The sequence below is a fragment of the Coffea eugenioides genome, chromosome 10, assembly GCF_003713205.1.
Source record: "Coffea eugenioides isolate CCC68of chromosome 10, Ceug_1.0, whole genome shotgun sequence".
Lineage (NCBI taxonomy): Eukaryota > Viridiplantae > Streptophyta > Magnoliopsida > Gentianales > Rubiaceae > Coffea > Coffea eugenioides.
The window spans coordinates 18,283,568-18,308,075 of NC_040044.1; positions in this window are offsets into that span (position 1 = coordinate 18,283,568).

Below are 24,508 nucleotides of genomic sequence, written 5' to 3' on the forward strand. Positions count from 1 at the left end.
CTCCAATTTTATACTATTGGAAAGATCTATGAGTCTAGTTTTAAACACAATTGACGGCACTCAATTCCAAATTTTTTACATTAAGTTATGGTCATTTAACTAAGACTGCCCAGACGTGACTGTCACCCGAAATTCAACCTTTCACTTGAGTTATTCCAATTTTATTGCTGCCAATAACTCACATCTAAGCCAACAATTTGCTACCAAATTCAAAGCCAACATGCTATATATTATTCTAAACAAGAAATATAACATTTAGAGCATGACTTCCTAGTGGAAACTCCTCAAAGGGATGAGACAGCAGGCTGTGACAAGGATGGAGCAAAGTTCCTCCAATTTTTCCTCAAGCTCTTTTCATTTGTTTCTCATCAAAACAACACCTTTCTTACTTAGTTTCATCCATAATCACACAAGAACATGTTTATAACATAGGGTAAGGTATTATTCAAGTATTCCCTAGCAAACTTGTAGCAATATAAACCAAAGCTAAAAGAAATTGCTGCCTTCATTGGTTTGGTTCAAACTAGAAACCTTCCAGCCACAAACAAGTTTCCTTCCACTGGTTTTTACCTCTATCAAACTTCAAATCAAACATGTATTCACATCTCTCTAAAGTATAAGGAGCGACTGAAGTTGTTTAGCCATATTACCTTATTTTTCTGCCACAAATCAAACTAGAAGTTGGCTCACCTTCCTTATTCTTCCATGGTTCAAGCAAGCTGGAAAAAAATGCAGCTGTCCACTTCCTTCTCCTTCAGTCTCCCAAGGGTGAAATACACCAGGTTTCCTGTATTTTCTTCCTCTCCCAACATAGCTTTCTTGGCTCTCTCTCACTCATGATTTAGGCTTGAAGAAATAGGGGGATTTTGTGGAATTACTATGGCTGAATCAGCCTTGATTCTTCGCTGATGATAAGAAGGAGAGGATGAAGTTTTCTTGCTCTCAACTCTCTTCTCTCTCTCGGCTCCAACATGAAGTGAAGAATGTGAAATTGTCTCTCGATTAAGTTGAATGGAAACAAGAAGGAATTGAAGCTGTTTTGACTGGTCAAAATTTGTGGCTGGTCATGCCATGAGCCAATTATCCTTCTCTTTCTCTCGGTTGAAGGTTGGTCTAGGGAGATCTTGGTCATGCTATGACCCAATTATCCCTCTCTTTCTCTCGGTTGAAGTGGGACAAACAAGAGAAATGTTTTGGTTCTCTCTCTTAGTTCCAATAAGAAGAGAAGAAAGTGAAATTTGCTTGGTCTTATAAGAAGAGGAAAAGCTAGGAAATTTGGAGTCTTGATCAAGATATTTTTTAGTCACAAGAGTTTTAGTCAAACCTTTATTTGACAAATGGACAAATGGCACAATTACAAATTAAGTCTATTCCTTTATCACTAATTCACCTTAATATCTATCTCTTATCTCATTAACTCTTAACACCTTGTAGCACAATAACCCCTTTTGCACAAATCTCCCTCTAGTTCACAAAATTTATCGCACCTACCTCGCTAGTTGGACTAATTGGTATATCACCCTAAGAAAACCAACATGCAATAAATTGAATGAGGAATAGGAGTAAAATCATGATTCAATCATTAGATTAACCAAAGATTAATATAAATATAAATATAATTTTTTGGGTTCTCACAAGGCCCGGATGGCTTCACTGAGAAGTTCTTTACCTTTGCTTGGGAGGTGGTCGGTCCTGATGTCTATCAAGCGATTCTCAATTTCTTTTGTGGAGCTGAAATTTTTCGATTTGTCACAGCTATCTCAATTGTTCTCATTCCAAATGTCCTAAATTCGCATTCCTTCTCTCACATTCGTCCTATAAGTGTGTGTAATTTTTTGAATAAAGTCATCTCTCGGGTTTTGGTTGGCCCATTAACTCCGATTTTGCCCCGGATTATTTCTCGTCAGCAAAGTGGGTTTGTACAGGGTCAGAATTTGTCGGATAACTATCTCCTGACTCAAGAGTTGATTACCGATATTGAAAAAAAATATAGGGGACAGAATGTAGTACTTAAATTGGACATGGTGAAGGCGTATGATAGGATGTTCTGAGTGTTTCTTATTAGGGTATTGCGCCGCTTAGGATTTGGGGAAAGATTTATAGATATGGTGTGACAATTGTTGTCAAATATCTGGTTCTCGATGCTTGTTAATGGAGTTTCGTATGGCTTCTTCAAATCTAGCCGGGGCCTTCGGCAGGGCGATCCTCTATCGCCGGCCTTATTTATTATTGGAGCTGAGGGTTTGTCGAGAGAGCTGAACTTATTATATTCCCAATCAAATTTTGTGGGGTATACAGTGCCAAGACACTGCCCTGCCATCTCTCACTTGACCTTTGTGGATGACATTATAATCTTTGCCAATGGGTTGGCCTCTTCGTTAAAGAAAATTATGCAGGTGTTACAACTATATCAAAGTGTGTCGGGTCAATTGGTGAACACAAGTAAGAGTGGATTTATGCTAGAAGAGGCTTCCCAATTCAATATTTGGGACATTCATTGTATACTGGCAGGTGCAAGGGATCTTATTTTGCGGATCTATGCCAGCGAATGGTTGATAAAGTACTCTCCTGAAAGACTCCGCTCTTGTCATAGGGTGGGAAGATCATCTTGATTAACCACGTGCTTTCGAGTATCCCCATTCATCTCTTGGCTGCAAGTATAATGTCAAAAAGTATCTTTCGTATGATTGAACGTGTATGTGCTAATTTCTTGTGGGGGACGACTGAAGAGTCTAAGAGATTTCATTGGGTTCGGTGAAGAGACTTATGCTTCCCCCCAGAAGAGGGTGGCGTTGGGTTTCGATCGATTGATGACACTTATAGGACTTTCTCCTGCAAGTTGTGGTGAACCTTTAGGCAGAATCTCTCACTGTGAGCTATGTTCATGCGAGTCAAATATTGTCATGACACTCATCCTTGTCAGGTTGCCATGAGACATTCTAGTTCAGCAACATGGCGCCGCATGTTGGACATTAGGGGGTTTGCGGAGTTATTTATACTTTGTAGATCTTATAGTGGCATTTGCCACTTCTGGTATGATAACTGGACGGGTTCAGGTGTGTTATATCTTCGAGCAGAGGTGCAAGAACATTTGTCCTTCCATGAATTTATTGTGGGCGGGGCGTTGGATATCTGCTTGTTGTCTCATGTCCTTCCACCTGATTTAGTCCAGGCTATGATGGGCATGCCGGTCTCCTGTACTTTTTCGGTGCACAGGATGGTGTGGACAGTGTCATCTACTAGGAGTTTCTCATTATCCTCGGCCTTCCATGAGATGCGGGAGGCTAAACCCTCATCCTTCATGTTCAGGCAGGCTTGGCATCCACACATCCCTCTAAAAATTTTCTTCTTTATGATGCGATTATTGTGGGGTCGATTGCCTTTGGATGATATTTTAACTCGATTTTGGGTGCACTTACCGTCTAAGTGCGTTTGCTGTGTAGAGCTACAACATATGTTCATGTCAGGTGATGTCGCAAAGGCAATTTGAAAGTATTCCGGGTCTCTCTCTAGTCTTAACTTGGTTCAAGAGCATTTAAACGTACAATTGGCGAATTGGTGGTACAAGCCTGCTAAGTCCGCGAGGCTCAAATTTGTCTTTCGGCTTCTACCCGTTTTTGTGTGTTGGAATTTGTGGACGACGAGGAATTCAGCAGTATTTGATGGAGTTATCAAGGATGTCCGATTCGTGTGTCGAGCTATTTTTCAAAACTTGAAGGATGCTTATTGAATGAAGTTTGGTGAATTACAACAGGTCGCATCTTGGTCCCAATTCTTGGGATTGGTGAAGCAGCGCCCCTGATGTGTTTAAGATTCATCTGGTTCATTGGCAGCCTTCAGGGCTGGCAGTGTTTAAACTTAATATAGATGGGTGCTCCAAGGGAAATCCGGGGTTGAGTGGTGGCAGGGGAATTCTTAGGGATGGCTTAGAGAAGTTCATCTTCGCTTTTGCTGGTTGCTTTGATGTTGGTACTAACTTGCAGGCCGAGGCCAAAGCGTTAGTGCTTGGGTTGCGACTGTGTGCCCAGAGGAATTTTTTACAGCAGTTGGTTGTTGAGTCGGATTCGCTAGTGCTAATACAGATTCTGAGGACCGTTTACCAATGTCCGTGGGCGATTAGCTGGGAGGTCGAGTAGTGTCGCGGGTTCTGGCAGGGGAGTATACAGTTCAAGCATTGCTATCGCGAGGCCAATAAGGTTGCAGATGTGCTAGCCAATGTAGGGTGTGCCTTGGCTGAGTCGGTATGTTTTTATAAACATTTTAGGGACCTACCAGGTGTAACTAGAGGCGAATATCGGTTGGATAAACTATCGTACCCATCTATTCGGAGATATCGAGTTAACTAATTATGTGTCTTGTAGTTGGGTTGTATCATTGAGGTCAGGCTTATGTCCTCCTCAAGAACTCTTCTGAGGCAATAAAATCAAAACTTATTTAAAAAAAAAAACCACAAAGCCACCAAAGATATCAGAATAGTTTAACATAAAGTTTAACTCAGTTTTTAATCAGTCATACATATAAATTAGTTTTATGTGATTTTTTCTCTTCTCAACTTTTGACCGAAATCGAATCTACTTTAGTTTATTCAAATCTTTTTACTACATTAATTTGTAAGCCAATTATACCCTATTCATAAGTGTACATCACAATAATTATATAATTTTTTCTTTTACTAGAAAGGTTTTAATATTATGAGATAGTTATGTCAAGGAGTGAAAAATAAACTAATTATTAAAATCTAGCCTTGTACACCACTACATAACAACTTTTTAACAATCAAATTATCATAACATATTATTAGACCAATTTCATCTAAGATTTCATGAATACTTTAATAATGGCCTTGTTTGGAACCCAAGTTTTTTGCCAAATTTGTTTGCTACAAGTTTTTTAAAAATTTTAGCTACAGTAACCTCAAAAAATTTCTCAAAAATTTTAAACTATACACTTCAAAATATTCAAAAATCTACACATTTCAAAAAATTTTTAAAAAACTTCTACAGTAAACTACAATAAAATTTTAAACAAACTTCTAAAAAACTCACCTTCCAAACAGGGCCAATGTCAAAGAAAAAAGTGAACATGATATATATTAGTATCAACCCCATCAAATTGATGCCAATCATTCTTGATGATCATCCAAACTTGCATCATTCACATTTTACTAGTTTTTCTTATTCAACTATACTTTACCGCCATTTCTCATTCCTTGCAAATATATACTCTGTTTGGATCCTCTCCCCCAATTTATGAAATAATGTTTTTGTAGTAAAAAAACTAGGCACGAGTCATTAATATATTGATACGATATGATCACAGTGCTTACTATATACGAAAAACATCATTTGAGTAGAAAAAATAAACCTTGCTGCATTTCACGCCCAATTATTTTCAGCTGAATTCCACATACTTTCCTCTTCTCCATTTACTGTTTTGGCCTAAGTATAACACCCCTGCAATTCCCTGCCATCAAAGAACTCCATCTGGCAAGTTAACTCGACCACTTCTCCTGCGGTGCACTAGATTTTCGAGTCTTAACTTCCCAAAAGCAGATCCTCCATTCTTTTTAGCTCACTCAACTCAACAAAGCTAGTTTCAGCAATCAACCCACAGCAGTTGCTTCATCCGGCCAACATACGAGGATAGATCCCCACCACTTTCGTGTTTTCTACCTTGTTCATTACTCCAAGTGCAACTTAACAATCCCTGTTTCCTTTTTAATCTGAAAATTCCTTTAGACGTGAAAGGGTCTAAATTAGGATTTTCGTTGAATTTCTTATCTCACTTCTACGATTCCTTTTGTTTTTATTCTTCGTTAATTTTTTATGTCAGTTGCATTCATGGTCTAGCTTATGCTTTTATATAATTTTCTACTGGCAATTTCAAATAATGGCTCATGGGCTGTTAGTTGCCTTTTTTGGTTCCTATTTTTCAAAAATTCAATCCGTTAATGCCACTGGCCTCAGAACAATAGGGTAAAGTGTAATCGTTGCTTGTAGTTTTCATGTGGGAATAAGTATTAATGCATTTCTAATTGCAAAAAGAAATAGACAACAACCTCTTGACTATAGACAGCAACACATCATTTGGGAATAGAGTGTTGGCACTTGCAAAACTTAATCTAAGTACAGAAAAAATACTCACTACGTAATTACTTTTACCTCCATAATTTTGAATTTTTGTAATTACCTTGGGACAGTTTTACCCCACTTCTCATATTATTTCACATTTCGGAGATGGTTCTTGTTCCTCAAATTGGGCGTGGTCTGCCTGACATCTATTTCTTGTGTTGAAGGATTAGGCCAGCTAAAATAGTAGTAGAATTGGACATTGAATTTACCGATTTAGATAATTTTTAGTGGAAGGACAGTGCAACTACATGTGCCCTGTTACTTGGCATGTTTCGAAGGGTGTGGCTTTGTGAGAACCTAAAAATAAATAAATAAATAAAAATAAAAATATATATATACTTGTCGCATTTGCATCTTTGACTTTTAATAAATTTTATTATTGTTGGTTCTTAGATAAGTATGTAAAAATAAGTTTAAAGTTGCAAATAGGTTAATTGTGCAAAATATTGGATTATTTGAATTTTTGCCAAATTAAGTTAATATTTCTTGACGTAGAGTGTTTTATTACTTTAATATTAATTCCTTGAATTTCAATAGCTAATTTTAAGTATTAATAATGTTAGGTGTTAACGGGAACCTAGAATTAAGACGAAATCGTTTTAGGTCAAAACTCTTTATAATTACACTTAGGACGTTGAATCTCGATAATTTAATTTTTGCGAGACTAGTATGCTAGTAGGCTATCAAATTTCATTTGGGGTGAAATCTTGGAGTTAGTTTACAAATGAGGGACCTAAGTGGAAGGTCGAACAAGATGTTAAAAGACCAAATTAGCCTTCCTCCATTTCAAATTCACCATGCAGCCATGGAACCATCTTGAACGAGCTTCAATTCCAAACACTTCCAATTTCTGCTGGGTCCATTTTCCACTCTTCATTCCAGCACCTACCATCTCTAATGCCGACTCAAATCCACTTAAAACACTCCACTATATCAACTGCATTCCACTACAACAACACTTCAATTCTATTCCTTCCTCCTGCCGTAAGCCGAGAGTGGAGTAAGAGAGAGAGGGAGCCGAGTTCTTCATTTTCCTTTCTTCCTGTCCGCAAGCTATAAAAAAAAATGAGACTAGCTGTTCATTCCTCCTTCCATCCGTGAGCTGGTGCCGAGTCTGAGGCCAAACTTCCTCCATTCTAGTCGCAAGCTTGAGCAAGGGAGAGGGAGAGCTGACGGGCTGCATTTCTGGACTGTCCGAGAAGAAAAAAATTTGCAGCTGCTAGCCGTGTGAGTTGAGCTCCAAGCTGAGGTAATTTTTGGACCTAGACTAGTTGTTTAGGGGTAGATGACGTTGATTATAAGCATGCATGTGGTGGTTGTGTGGTTGGATGATAGATTAAGTCACAAGAAAAACTGATTGTGAAGGGATTGGAGTTGCCGAATGAGTAAGCTGGAAATTTGCGGCTTGAGTTGACCAATTTGTGATAATTTGAGTTTAAATGTGTATTTAACTAACAAAAAACTGGATGATCAAGCTCTGCATGAGGTTAATTAGCCTTGATTAAGCAAGAAAGTTGTAGGAACACAAAATCTGCTTGCATGCAAGCTAGTCGAGAAGGATCGAATGAATTTCCGGTTTGATGATAATTTTTTTATGTTGCCCGCACTTGGTTTGGATCAAAACTGATAGATAGTTAATTATTTTGATCATGCATGAAGCTGATGTGAGTCGTGGCTAGAGAAAAAAAAATGAAATCTTAAATTTGCGACAGAGAGAAGGGGTTGAACATTTGATTAGTTTTTCTTCGAATTTGTAGCTAGGATTTTCGTATGGGATGTTTAAGATTTGCTTGTAGCTTGCTAATCACCTTTTGCATGTTAGATTTAAGTGTGAAATGGAGAGATTATTGGAGGAATTCCTTGCTTTAAAGATGGATTGCTGCTGAAAATTTTCAGCATGGCTGAGAGAAGGAAACAGAATTTTATCCAGCTTTCCTTTTGAATCTTTGGCTGTAAATTTCATATTGTTGCACAAGATACACCGTAGCATGATAACTCCACTCTGCATGTTGAGCTGGAGTGGAAAAATGAAGAATTCGTGGAGAAAGTTTCACATTTAAACTGTCAAATTGTTGCAAGATTATATCTTAGATGATGTCAGATTTATGGGGACGTCTTGGCGGAAGAATTTGCTGGAATTTTATTGACTATTCAAGCAAGAAAAGAAAATCTGAACTTTTAGAGTTATTTGTGTGTAAGCTAGCCGTGACTTATCTTCTATGTTGAGTTAAATTTCTGGTTGATCGTTGTAAGGAATGATTGTTTGTTGTCAAGAGCTAATGATTGATGAAGCTCTTGGCCATTTGAGTAATTTTTGCAAGAGTTTAATTTTTGGTGAATTTGTTCAAGTAGTTGGCTGAAATGTACTTGGAAGGTCCATGGTTTGTGATTTGGGATTGTTTTGATACCTTGGACTTCCCTTGTTGAATTTTGTTTGGACTTGAATCTATTGAGACCTAGGGCTAATGATTGATGAAGCCCTAGTAAAATTGATGTTTGGTTTGTGATTTTACTATATTGGTGACTTGGAATTCAAAGTGCAGATGAGTTGGAATCGTGAAGTCTGTTTTGGTCTTTTGAATTCGAGTAGTTTTGGTCAAGCTTTATTGAAATATTTTATCTTAATATCAAGTTATAGAAATTGAGTATAGTACGATAAAACTAAAATTTAAATGTCGGGATTTTTTTTAAAACCTTGCTAACTAGTTAATTCTTTTCTTTGCTTAAACTAGTTCTAGTATTTTTAAGAAATAATTGTATTAACTTCCAAACTTTAAGTTTTTCATAAAATTATCCCTGGCTAGTTGTTTTAGAGGAAAATTGTTAAAAACACTAGATTTGAATAATTTCAAATAAAAGGCATGGAAAACTTGTTCGGCAAGAAAACTTACTTGAATTAAATTGGTTTTAGTTGTACCTCTAGAAAGAAAAGTAGCGTTAAAGGAATCATACGAAATATTTTATTACTTTACCAGCTTTAGTTCTAAGAGATTTATTGATTTATTCCGAGAAAATAAATTAGTTTTATACCAGATAATCTTCTGTATTTAAATCAAGAGTTTGTATAGTAAAACTTATAGTTTTTAAAACTTGGTTTCTAGGGTTTAGCAAGGACGTGGACTCCGATTCCCAGCTTGACTTTTGAGCTTCACTTTTGGTGAGTGTCCGTGCTTGTTCTATGACTAAAGTGTTAAAGTGCTTTCTTGGCTTGTTATGTGATAATTGGAAAATGGTTTTCCTGAACCATCGAAGTGGCAGTGTGTACTTTATCGCACTAGCCTTTCGAGTGGTGACTTGCTTGAAATGTTTTCTCGAATATCTTGCAATTGTTGACTGGAGCGTGGACTCGTCAACTAATCTACCAGGCAGGGGAATGTACCACACCTTAGGGTGGGAGGGCCTCTTATCCTGACTTGGTAAAAACGTGTTGTGACATCGTTGGGTGAATCCCTCGACTAGTTTATAATTGTGATGTCGTTGGGAGAATCCCTCGACTAGTTTACAAAAAGGTATACTCGAGTAATACCAAACTCTCTCGTGAGAAGAACGGGCCCGGTGGGAGTAAGTTGGTTGGAGCGTGTTAAGAAAAAAAATAATGAATCTACATGGACTTTAGATAGTGAGAGTTGACGGAGGGTCAACTGCGGTTAATTTTGATCAAGAATGGGGAAATGGCTCCTGAGAGCCCTGTATCCTACCCTGTGCTGTTATACGCTTTTCTACTTGCTGAATTTAAGCTTGAAGTTATGATTTACTATTTGTGTTATATGATTGCATGTTTTGGGGCACCACTGAGCTTTAGCTCACCACACGATATTTGTTTTCCTTAACAGGTTTTGGCATTCGAGAGATTTGAAGTCTGCTTTGAGCTTTTGTAAATGTTGTTTCGAATCGTCTGTGTATCTTTTGTTTTGGGTTGCCACTTGAAGCTGGAAAAGTGCAAACCCTAAGTTTTGGCTTGTATAAATTTATTTGAACTTTACGAATTCACCGTGTGGTTTATAATATATTTTTTGTAGTTATGTGTTGAGCTGGTTGGAGATGTGTTTAAGAGTGAACGTTCAGATGTCCAATGGCAATGTTATCTCTGAAGTTAATGTGTTCTTAGTATTCTGGTTGTAAAGGTTTGGCTTGTTCGGGAGACGTATGGTGTTTTGGTTTAAGTTATACGTGGAAAATTAGTCGGTTTGCTTGCGTGAGTCCTGGCGAGAGCTAGGCAGGCGACCCGCCAACCCTCTGGTTCGCCTTAGGGAGAAGTGGGGCCGCCACAGGCTTATTATTTGTTGATTTATTATTTTGCTATATTGGGTCGTCGTTGGCTAATAGTTTTGTACTCATACTTATAATTTTACAAAAAGGTGGTGGACTCAACACTTGTACTTTCAAGTCGGTTTGGGAAGAAAACAATTTGCAATTTTGCGTCATTAACTACTTCAAGGTATGTTACTATGAAAATGCTATATTTCTTCAAGAGTTTCTTATGATCTTCTTCTATTACTAGCAATGTAATAATTTGTGGACTTTACCCTTCTTTTTTTTTGGATTTGCTATCCTAAAGAAAAAAAAAGTCGCACGTGAGCAAAATATTCGAAACATAACGCTTTCTCTACGGAACATGAAATTGCATTTACCCAATATCTTGTCAATATGCATAGAAATGGGGGAAATAACCCTTCATAACATCTCTAGTCATCTTGTCCTCAAGATTGTTAAGATTCTTAATGACTTTTACGATATTTCATATTCCTGCAAGACTATTAGGGCCAAATATTATGCCTTACAAAAACTCGTCAAATTATACATATCATTCAAGAAAAAAGGCGCTAGTATGGGTTGGAATGCTGACAACTATACCTTCGTGATGGACGATGCCCACTGGAGTGATCTATTTCAAATCCGGTCCAACTCTTATTTATTCGATTACAAATCAGTTTGTATCCTACTTTTACTTGTATGATAGCTTTCCTACTAGTAACTCACAAACATGTATAGCATTTCTTTCTTCCATTGGCTGTCTTCCTTGTTTTGTGCACGCGTAATGTTGATTTTGTTAAATTTTTTGTTATGTGAACAGGAAATAGATCATGCCTCATCTTTCATATGTTTAAAGAGATGTTCATAAATTAGAAGGCTACTGGGGACTGCAACGCTAGCTATGAAATGTCACTCTCCAACTTGAAAAAGGAGTTGAAAATGAAAAATGCTGCAAGAGGTATCTGGAGAAAGGATGCTGTAGATGTTGGTTCATCCGATGAAAATGTTATGGTTCTGATATCTAGGAAAGGGAAAGGGAAAGTGAAGAAGGGCAAAAGAAAGTGCAAATTGGGCGACGTGTCGATCAACACATTCTTCTCCAGTTCATCAGGCCATTTTCAGCAATACTTCCATATTTTTGATAGCATTGAGATCTATTTCAGTCAAAAAAAGAGTAATAACATGAGTGGTTCTGTATTTTTACCATCCAAGAGTGCACATCCTCATTCGAATGCTGATAAGAATCTAAAAGTTGTCCTAACAGAGCTCTTTGGATATCAATGCACATCTAAAGGTTGCTGACATTTTAAAAAACCCTTCAGAGTGGGTCATTTGATTTACCTGTAAGATAGAAGTGGCCCGTCCTATATTTGTGAGGCATCACAAGTTCCTACCCCTAGGATAAACGTCTACAACATCCGTATTATCTTTAGTACTTATGAGAGTGCATCTTCTATATTTTTATATCCCACGTTGTGACATATGATTGTTGTCATGTCATTAGTTTACGTGTGAATTTGGAAACTTTAGTAGAGGTCATGCCGTTATATACACAAATCTATTTTTTAATCTTTTATTATTTTTTCTGGTAGTGAATTGAATGAAGTTGTTGTAGTAGATGTGTGATCATTGCGTGAGGACCCGTAAAATTTTTCTAGTTTATATTCTTTTATTTTATTTTTCAGCATGTATTTTCCTTACTTTACTTTATTATATTAATTTTTCAAAGATTTTTATCAGTAAATATAGTTTTAAATCATTTTTCTCAGTATGAGTTAGGTCATGAAGAGTTTGAAGTGTATTAGGGACGTGGACCCGCTAGTGCGGTAACAGCGATAAATTTTGACCACTAGTTTGAGTTTTGTGTTAAGTGATATTATTTTACAATGTGCTAGGAGACAATTAGAGGTTAGCTAGATAGCTTAACCATTGGGAGAAAGAAGATAAGTTTAAAACCTAAAAGGTGCCACGTGTCGCGACCCGATTGGAGTTGGATTTTGACCAAAGGTTTCTTAACTTTCCTAAACTCCAATTTTGACCAAGATTCCTTCACTTTCTTCTCTACCTTGGCCGCAAATAAGAAGAGGAAAAACCAAGAGAGTTCTTCAATTTTCACTTCCATTTTTTGCTCAAATCTTGAGTTTCAACCGATAAAATCACAAACCATTCCATAAAAATGCTAGTTAAGGTAGTTCCAAGGGGTTTGTGGAGTCAATTTGGGAGGAAGAAGCCTAAGCTACCATCTTTCTTGTGAGTATAAGGTAACTTTCCAAGAAAACCTCTCTTTACTTCTAATAATTTGCATCATAGTGGTTTAGAATTGTTAAATTTGTAGTATTGTGAAAATTTTCATGACTTGAGGTGGTAATAGGTGGAATTTCAGTTTTTGTGGAGAATTTTCTGCTCATATATGAAGTTAAAGGTTGTCCATGATTTCCTAACTTTAATATGTGAAAGATTGAGTGTTTATGTGCTAGTTTACTTTGCCTAAAAGAATTTCCAGCTTGGATGTCTAGATTTCAGCTTTAGGGTTTCCAATTTGGATTTGATTGTGGTTAGTTTTAGAGCTACTAATTGATTATACATGAAGGGTATTGTGACCCTAATTAAGTGTGTTAAATGGTTTATGATTTGTATGTGAAATTGTGGCTGAATTGAGATGAGATTGGGTGGATGCTAGGTTGGAAAGTAAAGAAAAAAACAAGGGAAGTGCTGCTGAAATTTTCGCAGGACCCTTGAGCAGTTTTAGGAAATCTGTTGTATCTTGATGTAGAAAAATCAGAATTAAGTTCCACTTATTGTGTTTGAAACTAGATTCCTAGGGCTATGAACCATCAAAATTTCAGACCCTGGTTCGGTCTATGTGATTTATGGTAATTTTTCAAATTTGATTGAAATTACATACCTGTTCTGTCTTTTACTGGATGAAGCAGCGACTTGAGACTCGAATTTGACTGACTTCTGATATGAATCTTATAAATGTGTCTTCTGAGAAATTGTATTTCTTTGAGTCTATTTTCCGGCGGAATAAATTTTATCAATTTTGGACTTAAAAATCTTGAGATATGATTTTTCAAATGGTGGTGCGCAAAACTGAAAAAATCCTGTTTCCCTCGAATTGTTTTATTTTCATTTTTCACCTTAAGTTTGGAGTTAGTAAATCATTGCAGGTATAGTTTTGGGTAGAAGCGAAGGTTTTTTGGATCGTTCATATCTTTAGGACCAACTACTATCTTTTCACTCCAAAACTATACTTGTGTGTTGCATGGGTAATTTACTTGATTAGGCATATGACTCGTAATCGAGTCTCAATTGTTTTAACTTGGTAGTTTAGGACGTGCCGTTAATCCAGGTACTTCGGGAGGAAACATATGAAGTTGTTTGTTTGAACTGGTGAGTGTATCACTTCTTTAATTATTGCTTATTTGGGCTATCTGTGACTTCAGTATACTCTGTATGAAATGAGGGTGTACTTTATCACACTCGTTTCTCTCATTTGTTTATTCTGGTTCCTGTATACTGTATAAGCCTATATTTGTTCTCTGTATCTGTTATCTGTGATGCCTGAGAAAAAAAAAATTTTATCGGAAGGTTTTTATAGAATCCAGCCTTATATCCGGCCAGTTCTTGGCCAGATACTTGGCCCGATTAGCAGAGCATTTTGAAAAAATTTTGGAACCCACTGCCACGAATCCGGCCAGCAATCCGGCCAGATCTTGGGCGGATTGTGACGTGGCACTTCGGCAATCAACTTTGACCAACTGATTTCCTACATACTTATCTTGTTTCTTAGCTAAAATTTGTCTTTATTTTGCTTCTTCTTGACCGGCTGTTTTGGAGAGAAAAGAACAAGAGAGAAACTCCATTTTTTTCCTTTGATTTCCTTCACCAAATCTTGAGTTTTAACCGTTAGTTTTGCAAACTACTCCATACAAGGGCTCACTAAGGATGGTTAAAGAGGTTGGTGAAGTAATTTTGGAGGGTCAAGTTCTAAGCTACCATTTTCTTGGGGTTTCAAGGTAATCTTTGCTAGAAATTCTTCTCTACTTGTAATACTAGCATATTTGTGATTTAGAGTTGCAAAATATGTGGTTTATGAGAATATGTCATGGGTTGAAGTAGTTTATGGTGATTTTTAGTTTTATGATGAAAATTCTGCTCACCTGTGATGCTTGAGGATTGTCCATGTTTTGATAGTTTTATTATGTGAAATATTGAAGGTTGATAGGCTAGTATATTTTGCTAAAGAAATTCCAGCTTGGGGTGCTTTAATTTCAGTTTAGGGTTTCGAATTGGGGCTTAATTGTGATTGGTCTTGGAGCTATTAATTGGTTGTAATTGAAGGGTATTGTGGCCCTAACTAAGTGTATTTAATAGCCTATGATTTGAGATATGATTTGGTGATTGACTGTAGGACGGAAAATGAAAAAAATTAAGGGGAAATGCTGTCCAATCTTTGAGAGCATTTGATTTCCTTTGAGTTGAGTTAACTCTTGGTAAAAATGAAGGGCTTGGACTAGATCGAGAAAACTATCTACAATGGATGAGGTTTATGAGCTGTGGTTGGTAAGTGATTCCCAAAACTGTTTCCAAAGTTACCTTTGAACGATTTCTTGCATTGTTTACTCAATTGCATATCATGTGTGTTTGCATGTGAGTTCATGACATGATTTGACTCCAATGAGTTCTTGGAAAATCTTGTGCTTAAAACCAACGTCTCCACCACTGTTTATTTGGAGCACAAATGGCTCCCTATTACTGTTTGATTGTTAATTGATTTATTTGAGCGTTGGATGTTTAAGTACAATGATTTCACTGGCTCACAAGAGCAATAAACGTACATTTGATTACTGATTCATGACATCATTGAAATGAACTATTGAGAAACTATTTTGATTACTGATTTTTACTGGACATTCGTTGAGTTTCTAGCTCACCCCAAAATATTTTTCCCCTCCACAGGGCTCGAGACAAAGGAAGCACTTATAGTACTTATTGGTGATTGGCGGGAATGTCTCACGTATAATTTTAAGTCGATTCACTTATTCGAACTCGATTCACTTGTGGTATGTGAATTCATGGAACTTTGGAAGATGTAATATTTGAGACTGATATTGTAATTGTAATTTATTTGAGAACTGAGAACTTTCATCTTATTCGGGGTATTGTACCACTATTTGACATTGGAATGTTCGTAAATATACGTTCTAAGCTTGGGAAATGTTATTTCGTTTATCATTGAGGTTGTACCCTATGTTATTTGATGTGAGTGATGTAATTTATTTGAGAAATGTAGTGAGCCCTGGTGAGAGGTGGGCAGGCAGTCCGCCGAATCCTTTGGTTCGCCTTAGGGGAAGGTGGGGCTGTCACAGTTGGTATCAGAACTTAGCTTTCAGATCTCTGTAGTGTATCTTAGACTAAAAGTTTAGAATGCTGGACTGTGGGCCTAGTTTGAAAGTTAAGTGATTTTTGTGAAAGTTAAGGGATTCCTTGTAGGAATGAAAATCAGACAAGTGAGTTTAGAGTGACTCTTAGTGCTTGATTAGAAATGCTTGATTGACTTTGAGGGATATTTTGACATGATTAGTATGAGTTGGAATGTCGAGGACGACAGTGTTTCAAGGGGGAGAGATTGTGATGCCCTGGGAAAAAAAAAATTTGGCCAGAAGGTTTTTATAGAATCCGGCCATATATCCAGCCAGTTCTTGGCCGGATTGGCAGAGCATTTTGAAAAATTTTGGAACCCACTGCCACGAATCCGGCTAGCAATCCGGCCAGATCTTGGCCAGATTGTGACGTGGCACTTCGGCAGCCAACTTTGACCAGCTGATTTCCTACGTACTTATCTTGTTTCTTGGCTAAAATTTGTCTTCATTTTGCTTCTTCTTGGCCGGCTGTTTTGGAGAGAAAAGAACAAGAGAGAAACTCCATTTTTTCCCTTTGATTTCCTTCACCAAATCTTGAGTTTTAACCGTTAGTTTTGCAAACTACTCCATACAAGGGCTCACTAAGGATGGTTGAAGAGGTTGGTGGAGTGATTTTGGAGGGACAAGTTCTAAGTTACCATTTTCTTGGGGTTTCAAGGTAATCTTTGCTAGAAATTCTTCTCTACTTGTAATACTAGCATATTTGTGATTTAGAGTTACAAAATATGTGGTTTATGAGAATATTTCATGGGTTGAAGTAGTTTATGGTGAATTTTAGTTTTATGATGAAAATTCTGCTCACCTGTGATGCTTGAGGATTGTCCATGTTTTGATAGTTTTGTTATGTGAAATATTGAAGGTTGATAGGCTAGTATATTTTGCTAAAGAAATTCCAGCTTGGGGTGCTTTAATTTCAGTTTAGGATTTCGAATTGGGGCTTAATTGTGATTGGTCTTGGAGCTATTAATTGGTTGTAATTGAAGGGTATTGTGGCCCTAACTAAGTGTATTTAATAGCCTATGATTTGAGATGTGATTTGGTGATTGATTGTAGGACGGAAAATGAAAAAAATTAAGGGGAAATGCTGTCCAATCCTTGAGAGCATTTGATTTCCTTTGAGTTGAGTTAACTCTTGGTAGAAATGTAGGGCTTGGACTTGATCGAGGAAACTGTCTACGATGGATGAGGTTTATGAGTTGTGGTTGGTGAGTGATTCCCAAAACTGTTTTCAAAGTTACCTTTGAACGATTCACTTATTCGAACTCGATTCACTTGTGGTATGTGAATTCATGGAACTTTGGAAGATGTAATATTTGAAACTGATAATGTAATCGTAATTTATTTGAGAACTAAGAACTTTCGTCTTATTCGGGGTATTGTACCACTATTTGACATTGGAATGTTCGAAAGTATACATTCTAAGCTTGGGAAATGTTATTTCATTTATCATTGAGGTTGTACCCTATGTTATTTGATGTGAGTGATGTAATTTATTTGAGAAATGTAGTGAGCCCCGACGAGAGTTGGGCAGGCGGTCCGCCGAACCCTTTGGTTCGCCTTAAGGGAAGGTTGGTTGTCACATTATCTGTATCTGTTATCTGTATCTGTTGATGTCATTTGGAGGGTTGAGTCCAACGACCATTCTATGACCTTTGAACTCAAAATCGGGGGCTAGTTACTCGAGTCGAGTCGGCAAGGGCCTGGTCGATTAGATAACGAACCACGATAGTCCACTTCTAGGAAAAGTTCAAAGTATTGAAGACTCTGGATTTCCGGTATACTCGAGTATTACCACTTCTGTTTCTGTTGAGGTGTTCAGGCCTGGTGAGGGGTATGTTTGGTGGACGGAATTAGCGTTAAAGTGGTGCTCTACTTGATTGGTTTCTTTATTTGAAAGTTGACGGAGTGTCAACTACTATTTGATCAAGCTCTGGTGAAGAAAAAGGGAATTCGGCTCTTGAAAGCCACCTATATCCTTTCTATTTGAAGTATTTGTTCATTTTCTTATCTGATGTGTATATTTGACTACCTGTACTTCTGGTACCTCATTAAGCGTAAACTCACCCTGTTCCCGTTATTTTGTTTTCCTTATAGGGTCAAAAATGTTGAAACCATGATTTTGGAAGAGGGAGTTGAGCTAGTAGATGCATATCATTTTGTTAAGCTCTTTTGTAATTAAAACCCTAATTGTCTTTTATCAAATATCACGTTTTGATTTGTAAAATCTTCAATGTGTGTATAAAAGTGTTTAATTATGTACATTAAGTGTATTCGTTTCAGATGGTACCTTTGGATTTGTTGAGATGCTACTTATAATTATTAGACGATCAGACGAGCGTGGTGTTGGAACAAGGAAAGAAAATTTATGGCGGGAACTGTTCAGCGAATCCGGCCAAGTATCCAACTAGTTTTTGGCCGGATTTGCAGGGGAGTTTTGAAAAAAAAATGGAGTTGGCCACTGCCCTGAATCCGGCCGAGATGTGGCAGCTACTATTCATTTTCAGTTTCGTTTTCATCCTTCGTTATTCGCGGTCGTTGAAACGTTTGGGCGTTGTATTATCATTCGAAATGATTTAGCTTGTGTATGATCGACTTAGTAGTCCTGGCGAGAGTTGGGCAGGCAGTTCGCTAACCCTTAGGGTACGCCCTAGGAGAAAGTGGGGCTGTCACACATTGCGCTCTCCCTCGTCAGCAGGGACTCGAAAGCTTTTAGCTTGAATTTAACTAGTTTCAATTGCGTGGATAGATATTTAATTTAACACTTGTTCCATGCATTTAAATTGGGTGACTGTTACATCTATTATTGAACCTATTCAATAAGTCCTATCCGTCAATATGGATCATACCCATGATACTTTGCAAATATACATGGAGTCTATTGTTGGTCATTGATGTTTAACATGTGATGGTTGTACTTTTTTACTATATTTGAATTATTTATTTTATTTCAATCAGAAGCATGTTTTTCAAGTACAAAATTTAAAAGTTAACATGTACCATTGTGTGACATGTTTTCCTAAGAATCAACTTACAGGTCAAAGCATGCGGATTGTAGAGTAGGGTAATTGCTATTAATAGATAACCATATACTTGGAGGACGAAAGTGACGATATTGATCTGACTGGAGTTGGCTAGTTTTGACCCTCACATTAATCGTGTTTCAAGAAGAAGAAGGGTCTGAGGTAGTACACTCTCCTACAGAAATTGGCTTGTTGAGTTGGTAAACAGCCATCGAGATAGAATTATCGAGAGCTTGTGCATGGATATTCCTTTGTTCCTATACATGTACGACCTATTGGTTGAGCGTGATTATTAGCGGCATTCCATCCCAGAGGGTTGTGATGCAAATCGATTCTCCAAGGACCAATCGAGAAGAAATCGAATCGATCAAAGCAGCGGAAGGATCTATCTTGATCAAGTTATGGATACAAAAGATGAAAAAATCTCGACCCCTTTAACCCCCGAGATATGAACCTTGAATTTAATCTCAACCCACAACCTAACAAATTAGCAAACAAAGATTTGTTGGTAGAATGGCGTCACAATTCAATATGGTCTTGAATTGATAAGTCAAAACTTAGATAAAGGAGACATAACTCACTTTGTATCAAGGGATGTTCCTAAGGAACAAGAAAGAAAAAAACTCTCAATTTTTATTCATCTCGTAACTATCTTACAATGAATAGAAAACACATATTTATAGTTAAAAACTAAACAACTAAGACTAATCCAATTTGGATAAGGATTTAGTCACTTATTTCCTTAACTACTTTTAAATGGTTCAAATAACTCATATAGCTGGCCATATTTATTCATAATAATAACTACCTAACCAACTAAACAAGAAAAATCAAACAAAACAAAAGAAACTAAAAACATGAAGATCAAATAGCTAGCGCTCCATCCTCTTCACGACTTCATGTATTTCAATAGTCTTGAATATCATGGATTGAATTGAAAAAACCCTCAAGTATCTTGGCATGAGCTAGTGATGGTTCCACTGCTCGTATCATTCCCTCCTCTTGAAAGCGATTCGTCCTCGAATCGAGATTTAACCAAAAGAAATACACAAGTGTAGCAATAATGAAGGACTTTTTGTATTATGAAGGGGGATGGAATTGGTAATGGAAATAAACTGAAAATTTTCCTTTTTTGGTCACACAATTAAGGATTGGAATAATAGTTTTGATGGACCTTCAAAGATGTTAGAAATTGGACAACAAAGAAAAGTTGTGCACAATGGGAAAAGGAAAGTCACGAACTGACTAATCCTAAATAAATTAGGAATTGAAAACCCTAAGGACTCTTCTACCACTTAACCACGAATGGATACCAAAAATGAAAAAGTAAATACAAAAAATACAATCTGAAATTTTTTTTTTAAATTTGGATGAATAGTAATGCTACAATAGCCCCGTGAACAGTATCCGATTTTTTTTTTTTTTTTGCTTTTGACGACTCGATAAAAGGTTACGATTTCACTTGGAAGAAATTTAATTGGGAGTTAAACCCTTGAAAAACCTATTTTCAAGAACGTAATCATTCCAAAAAAATTCAATTTCGATCAATCAAGGGGTAGGTTAGACAAGCGATAAAATCAAGAAAACAAAAATAAAATTTTTTCGTTTCTTTTGTTGAATAAAAAGGCGGCTAGGGTTTTGGTAGAAAAAAAAAAAGAAAAGAAAAGGATATTAACCTGAATCGCAAGGGTTTCTTGATCAATCTCACGTATTGTCCTTGGTTGTTCAAACCAGCCTATCTAACTTGAATATCCACCTCAATTAGAGTTGCTGCCCTACCACCTTTAATCAAGTCGAGACATCCTTCTTGATTCTAGGTTCCATCAACCAAACTTTTGATAATCCTTCTAGATTCTTAGGCTTGTTGTGCTACGGGTCTCATAACAAGTTGACCGAGAGACGTATCAGTTGGTTTCAGAGCTGGTTGAGGTATCAAATAGTTATATCCACTTTCTTATTGTCATTTAGTTCATTTCTAGGGTTTTATCACTTTTCGCTGACTTGTTACTTGTTGTCCGAAGTTGAGTCGTCTAGTGTTCCTTCATTTGTCTTAGAATTCTGTCCGAAATCCACTTGTTGCTTGTTGTCCAAAGTGAGTCGTCTAGTGTTCCTTCATTTGTATCTATTGCTGTCCGAAATTTTAATCTCATTGTCCTTGTGTTATCCAACTTGTTAACTTATTTTCAAATCTGAATTTTTGCGAAACTTGTTGGTGTTGCGTGAATCTTGAAAGATCCTACAAGAAATCTTGAGTTTCTTGAAATTGTTGACCACAATCTTGGAGTTCTTGAAATTCTTGACAACCTTGGAAATATTTGGGGTTCCAAACGCTTCGAGACTTCAAATCTTGAGGTTCTTGTAATCTTGACACTTTTCTTGAAGAATCTTGAAGTTCTTGAAAGGTGCTTGCATTATTCTTTATCAAGGAGTAGAATTTATCGGCTCCTTGACCCTTGAACCGTGTGATTTGGCCAAAGATCAAATCTGAAATTTTCTCCATTCGACCAAGTGTTGTGTTGTTCTTGTCCGTGATAGTCAAAAGCAAAAAAAAAAATAGAAAAAGAATCGGTTGGCAAAAAAAAAATAAAGAAAGCAACCGTGTTTATTTTTGGAAGAAGTCGGATCTTAGTACTCATTCTTTGGGAAACCAATTGAATTCCGGATTCTTACTTAGCTTTGGAACCTTCTAAAGTTGTTTACAAGAAGAGAAAAAAAAAGAGGATTTTTCCAAGGTTTCCAAAACCTACTTGTTTCCAAATTCAATTAGGAAACTAGTGGATAGCTTGGATAACTTTTCATTCTTGCTTAATTCCATTCGTATTGGGAAACTAGTGGAAGGCTTGTGTCACTTTCCTATTCTCGAGTATTGAGTCCACCCGAATCAGGAAACTCCTAAACCAATCTCAAATCGTGACCCAATCCTCGTTCTAGGTGCCTTAATTATTTGGTTACTCTCGTGAGAAAGGTTGGTGAATAATTTTAGGATTTGTGCGGACTTGCTCTAGTTACTCAATCCAGCAAAGTGAGAGTATTGATAAGACTATTAGAGTGATCTTGAGTGAAAACATGAGTGTGAGTGAAACACTTAGGGAGTGAAGTAAGGCTATACTTGTATTGTTTTTTTCTTGCTTGCTAACTCCTGGTCGGGGTAAAAGAAAAAAAAATGAAGCAAACTAATCCGGCAGCCGATTATGCAATGATGTTCAATGCCATGAAATCCGAACTTAACAGGATTAGTGAACGAACAAATAGAGGAGATGCATAACCAGTTCGATGAGCTATCTAAGATCTTTACTAAAGGCTCTAGGTCAAGGTCCAATAGTCGAAACCAAGGAGGGACTAAAAAGTTGCACTTCAATGAATATTCGGCTAGTGATGATGAAGAGGGATCCGAAAGGCCTAAAAGGGACAAATCTAAGAACGCGCTAAGGGAACTTAAAATTAAAGTTTCTACCTTCCAAGGCAAGAGTGATCCAGAGGCTTATTTGGAATGGGAAGGTCGAATTGAAATGGTCATCGACTACTATGATTATAGCGAGGAGCAAAAGGTGAAGGTTGCTACTGTCGAGTTCACCGAATATGCATTAATTTGGTGGGATCAAGTTGGGACTGGAAGGAAAAGGAATGGTGAACCACAAGTCCGAACTTGGCATGAACTCAAAACAATGATGCGCAAGAGATTTGTTCCAATCTACTATAATCGAGATCTCCATTCGAAGTTGCAAACTCTCACTCAAGGCAATATGAGTGTTGAGGATTACTATAAGGAGATAGAAATGGCAATGATAAGGGCTAATATCCTGGAAGATAATGAGGCTGCAATGGCAAGGTTTCTTAGAGGTTTAAAACCTGAACTTAAAAAGTATTGGAGTTACAACATTACTTGGATATTGATGAATTGTTTGAGTTGGCTATTAAGGCCGAAAAGGGAAAAACAAAGGAGCGGTGGCCGATCCTATTCTACCCCAAGTCCGAATACGTGGAAAGGAAATCAGCAACGGAGACATGCCAATGATGCTGGAAATTCGTCTACACCATCCGTCAACGGCCGAACCCAAGGTAACACTTCCAACTGAACTTTCAATTATGTTCCTAACAAATTTGTTGATCGTTCCAAGTATCATTCAAAACCTACTCAAGAAACTCCTAAGACTAGGAGTAGGAACATTAGGTGTTACAAATGCCAAGACTTTAGTCATACTCAATCTCAATGTCCGAATCAATGAATCATGGTTATAACTAACAATGGAGACGTATCGGATGATGATGATTGTGAGGAGATGCTGGCTTTGACTAAGGAAGATGATGAACATGAGTCGGTCGAGGAGGAATGTTCGCCGACCCAAGGTGAAATTAGTTGTTTGGTAGCGAGGAGAGTGCTAACCACCCGTATTAAAAAAGATAAGCAATTACAATGGAAAAATTTGTTTTACACTAGGTGTAAAATAAATGACAAAGTGTGCAGCCTCATCATCGATGGCGGAAATTGCACTAATGTTGTAAGTTTGTTAATGGTGGAGAGTTTAGGGCTACCCACAAGCAAACATCCACATCCCTATCGACTTCAATGGTTAAGTGAAGACGGTGAAGTCTGTGTCTACAAGCAGGTACGTTTTCCTTTTTTGATTGGTAAATATTGTGATGATGTCGTATGCGATGTTGTGCCTATGCAAGCTACTCATGTAATATTAGTCAGACCATGGCAGTTTGATAAGAATCTTACTTTTGAGGGTAGATCTAATAAGTACACTCTTTTGCATAATGGTAAAAGGATGGTCTTAACACCTCTCACACTCTCACAAGTATACGAGGACCAACTTAAGTTGCAAAAAGACCGACAAAAGAGAAAACAAAAGGAGGCCGAAACTGAAAACTGCTCAACCTCAAAACTTGAGCATTCGCCCAAAGGGAAAAACATTGTCTCTAGTGTTACGAATGATCAAGTCTTAGTTAAGTCGCACTCTAGAAAACAAAACATGATAATGAAGGTTAAGGACGTTAGAAAAGTTGTGCATTCTAATCAATCTTTGTTACTTGTATTGTGTAAGCATGTCTTCTTGAATGTTGATGACCTCGATAGGGCATTGCCTTCGAGTGTAGTTGCTTTGTTGCAAGAATTTGAGGACGTATTTCCTGACAAAATCCCTGATGAATTACAACCCATCCGAGGAATTGAGCATCAAATCGACATTATTCTTGGGGCACCTCTACCTAACAAATCCGCCTACCAAATGGGTCCAGAAGAAACTAAAGAATTACAATGGCAAGTTGATGGCTTACTAGGTAAGGATTGGGTGAAGGAAAGCTTGAGCCCATGTGATGTTCCTATCATTCTTGTTCCTAAGAAAGATGGTACTTGGCGCATGTGTACTAATTGTAGGGCTGTAAATGCTATAACTGTTAAATACCATCACCTCATTTCCAGGTTAAATGATATGTTAGATGAACTTGAAGGTACTATCATCTTCAAAAAGATCGATTTACTAAAAGTGGCTATCATCAAATTAGGATGAAAGAGGGAGATGGGTGGAAAACAGCCTTTAAAACAAAACATGACCTTTATGAGTGGTTAGTCATACCTTTTGGGTTGACTAACGCACCTAATACTTTTATGAAATTAATGAATCATGTTTTAAGGCATTTTCAGGGCAATTTTGTGATTGTTTACTTTGATGAT